Source organism: Felis catus, chromosome B3 (genome assembly GCF_018350175.1).
Source record: "Felis catus isolate Fca126 chromosome B3, F.catus_Fca126_mat1.0, whole genome shotgun sequence".
Classification (NCBI taxonomy): Eukaryota; Metazoa; Chordata; class Mammalia; order Carnivora; family Felidae; genus Felis; species Felis catus.
Window position 1 is genome coordinate 97,710,610 of NC_058373.1, and position 3,939 is coordinate 97,714,548.

Consider the following 3,939-nt stretch of genomic DNA (forward strand, 5'->3'; position numbering starts at 1 on the left):
TAGAACCCCACTGTCTCCTTCCTTTATCCATCCATAGAGTGGGGCACTAGGCCGGGCTGCAAGGGTTGGGCCCCAAGCTTAGCCAGGGCATCTCCCAGCCTCCTAACCTGTCCCCATCTGGCTGGGGGACAGGGGAGTGCCTCTAGGCCATTGGCTTTCAATCTGATTGCATATTAAAACCACCGAGGATCTTTAAAAAATACTGATGCTCAGGTCTTATCCCCAGAGATTCTCATTTAATAGATATGGGTTGCAGCCTAGGCCTGGGGTTTGGAGAAGCTTCCCAGGTAATCCTAATATGTAGCAAAGTTTGCGAACCACAGATCTGAGCTGTTGCGGTTTCCACGTGTAGTCAGGGCCAGAACGATTGGCATTCACCTGAGAGCGAGTTAGAAATGAGAAATCTTGGGCCCCACCCCAGACCTACTAAATCAGAAACTTGTGGGGAGGGAGGAGTGAAGGGAAGGAGCCAAAATGATCTGTATTTTCATTAGCCTTCCACATGGTTCTAACGCACCCTAAAAGATTGAGAACCACTGCTCTAAGCAACAAACTAGAGACAGATCACCACATGCTGTGGTTTCCTTTGTCAACTACCCCCCAACTGCTATGTTTGTTGCAAAGTAAGACAAATTTGATGGACCTAGGCAATGAGACTGTCCAGGCCATTCCCCCAAGAACAAAACGTTAAGATGTGACAATGTATTTAAATGTCACTTGGACTCATCTGGAACTCACTGCAGCTTCAGAAAGGGAGCAGCGTTATCAAAGTGGTAACATACCAAAATTTGCCAAAGGGAGCATCGACAGCCAAGGGAAAACATGGTCCTCCAGGACAGATGAACCAGGGTGAACAGCCCAGGGGAACCAGCAGCCTGGCAAGTCGTCATAACAAGGCTTCTCAACAGGAATGGGGTGTTACTCTCCCAGAACTGTCATAACAAATGACTGTAGATTTAATGACCTAAAACAGTGGAAATCTGTTCTTTCACAGTTCTGGAGGACACAAGTCCAAAATCAAGACATCAGCAGTGTTGGCTCCTTCTGGAAGGTCTGAAACAGAATCTGTCCCTCTCTCCTGGCTTCTGGTGGCTGCTAACAACCCTCAGAGCTCCTCATTGTGTAGACACATTGCTCCAAATCTCTGCAGGCCTTCCCAGTCGCTGTATCGAAGATTTGTCTCCTTTCCGTATAAGGACAATCATTGGATGTAGGGCCAGCCCTCAATGGAGGATGATCTTATCTCGCGATCCTTCACTTAATCACATCTGCAAAGATTCTATTTCCAAATAAGGTCACATTCACAGATTGCAGGGCAGGGGTGGGGTGGGAGAGGAGGGGGCTATTAGGACTTAGACCTTTTTTTTAATATAAGTTTATTTATTTTGAGAGAGAAGGAGAGCATGTGCGCACGAGCAAAGGCATGAGTGGGGGAGGGGCAGAGACAGAGAGGGAGAGAGAGAATTCCAAGCAGCCTCCGCATTGTCAGCACAGAGCCTGACTTGGGGCTTGAACTCATGAACCGTGAGATCGTGACCTGAGCCAAAATCAAGAGTCAGATGCTTAACCGACTGGGCGACCCAGGCGCCCTTGGACCTTATTTTTTTTTAGGGCCACAACTCAACCCACTACAGATGGGAAATAAACTTCACTTTCTTACAGCTGCCCTTCAGATGCTGATTCTAAGCAGAGGAATTTCCTGAGGTAACTCAAGACAATCATGAAGGGCCTGGAATACAGCACTAATTACTGGCTTCACAGAGTTCGACAATATACAGAGTGCTTTCATGTGTGCTCACAAAGCCTTGCCACAGAGCAGGGATGTTTTTCTGCTATTGCATAGGAGGAAACTGAGGCACAGGGAGGCTGGGTGGCTCGCCAAAGCTCACAGTAGCTGTCAGCTACTGTCAGGAGTCACAATTTCACCCTATTGTCTTCAAGAAAGTGGGGGGCAGGCAGATCTCTTACCTAAGACAGCGGTCTCATCGAGATTCAGCATTGCGCTAGCCAGTGGATCGCCAGCGATTCTGGTCGCTTTCTCAGTGTCCCATGCCCTTTCTCAACTCCAGTCCTACAAACAGAGAGAGGCTTGTATATGCTGGGCACTTGACCTTAGGGAGGAGCTCAGTAAATGTAGACAGAATGATTTTGTTTGTTTCTGGCCCTAGCTCAGCAGGAAATCTGTTTGATATACACAGATTAATATGCACCTATTCTAGGAGTTAATCCAGACGACCCTCAGACATACTTGGATGCATAATGAAAGCATAAACGGTGGGTTCTGACATCAGTCTCCTTACTCTCTTCAACTCAAAAATGGATGAAAGCCTGTAACCCAAATGTGGGTGTCTAATCTATCTCAGGGGCGTGCCTACTCTTCTATGTGGTCTGGTCAGTGACACTATGTTGGCTTACCTTTAGGGTCTTTATTCCTGAGCCCCAAGGTCTCAGGTTTGCTTGCTTACCTTAGCCATGGCTGCTGTTTCCCCTTCTAGGAACTCAGAGACACATGTGGCTTGAATAACTTGGTCTCCCTGCTCAGGACTCCCGCCTCCTCGGCCTCCGGTGCCAGCTCTCAGCCCTCGGGTTTCCAGCCACCATCATGACTAGCCTACCATCACTTCAGACTCCAAATATCAAAAGTCAATCCTATCATCCCCTTCTGAATAGTTGCCCCCTTTGAACATTCCCCATCTGCTTAATGGCACCACCTGGAAAACAGACGTCATTGTTCAGCCCTCTTCTCCCCCATCTTCCTCTGAAGGCAACCCTTTCCCACAAGATGGGGGTGGGGCACAGAGATGGGTAGATGAGGAGCGGAGCAAACATTTCTGAGCACTCACTGCGATGAGACAGACCCCGTGCTGTATGCCAACTCACTGATCTCAATAATCCAGCTTGGTGGGGACAGTATTTGTGTCCTAGTTTTACAGGTGGAAAAAAGAGGCTCAGAACGATTCGGGGCCTCGGCCACACAGCTGTAAGGCAGAGAGCAGAACCCAGCCTGTTGCCCTCTGCACTCTACTGTGATGTGCTGTCTGATTCATTCTTCCTTTGGTGACTCCCAAATGTGCTGCTTCTCTCCTGCCTCTGCTAGCGTTAACCCTAGTCCAGCCTTCACCTCTCCTTCCTGAATCGCTCAACCAGCTTCCCAGTATTCTCTTCTCTGCATGTACTCTTTTCTGCTCCAATTTGCCTGTGCCCTACTGCTTAATATTTCTTTCATATCTCTCATAATGCCTGACCCAGGACTAGACATGGAGTAGACACTCAGCACATTTTGTTAACAGAATATGGGTGTGGCACAGCAGGAAATTTATTTTCTACCATCTAAGTATGATTTTAGATTAGGCTGGGTGTCACCTGCAGGTGCCTTGAGACAATGTAGTAACTCATACCAGATGTAGAATAGGTTAGTAATGTGGTTGACTTGTTACCACCCTTGGTCATGAAGGATGACAATGGAATTTACCCAGAAGTTCATAGCTAATCTACAATGCTTACCGTGGCTGACAGCTTTTATCTTCTCTGCTGACAACTCATAACCAGTCTTGTTTCTCTACCGCTGTACAACTTCAGGTGAGGAGAAAAGTCCCAAGGCATCATTACCTACATACAGAACCCTCCAGACCAGGTGGGAGTTTGTAGAAGCCACACGTCAAAGGAGTCGCTGGATTCTCAGGAGACTTGGATGAAGACAGTCAAATCACTTCAGCTTAACCTGACCCAGGAATGCACACTTTAAGATGTATATTTCAGAGGGAAAGGTGGATTTTACAGATCTGAATTCCATGTGCTTATCTGATGTAATCAGTAAAGTGTACAAGTTTGAATCACAAATATTCCCTTTACCAACCTAGGTGTAGATCAGAAGAGTTACAGTGTTAGGAGGTCCCAGTGAAATATGGAAAATATCCCATGCAAGTGACCACTTGCCAG

General features: G+C 47.3%; 1 long non-coding RNA gene across 1 annotated transcript; it reads right to left on the reverse strand.

Annotated features, from left to right (window-relative positions):
- Nucleotides 1-470: 470 nt before the first annotated feature.
- LOC109500830 lies at nucleotides 471-3,721 on the reverse strand. Its single transcript, XR_002158605.2, has 3 exons — nucleotides 3,505-3,721; nucleotides 1,969-2,071; nucleotides 471-1,279 (listed from the first exon to the last, which is right to left on the reverse strand). It is a non-coding gene; the product is annotated as an uncharacterized LOC109500830 (long non-coding RNA).
- Nucleotides 3,722-3,939: the final 218 nt, after the last annotated feature.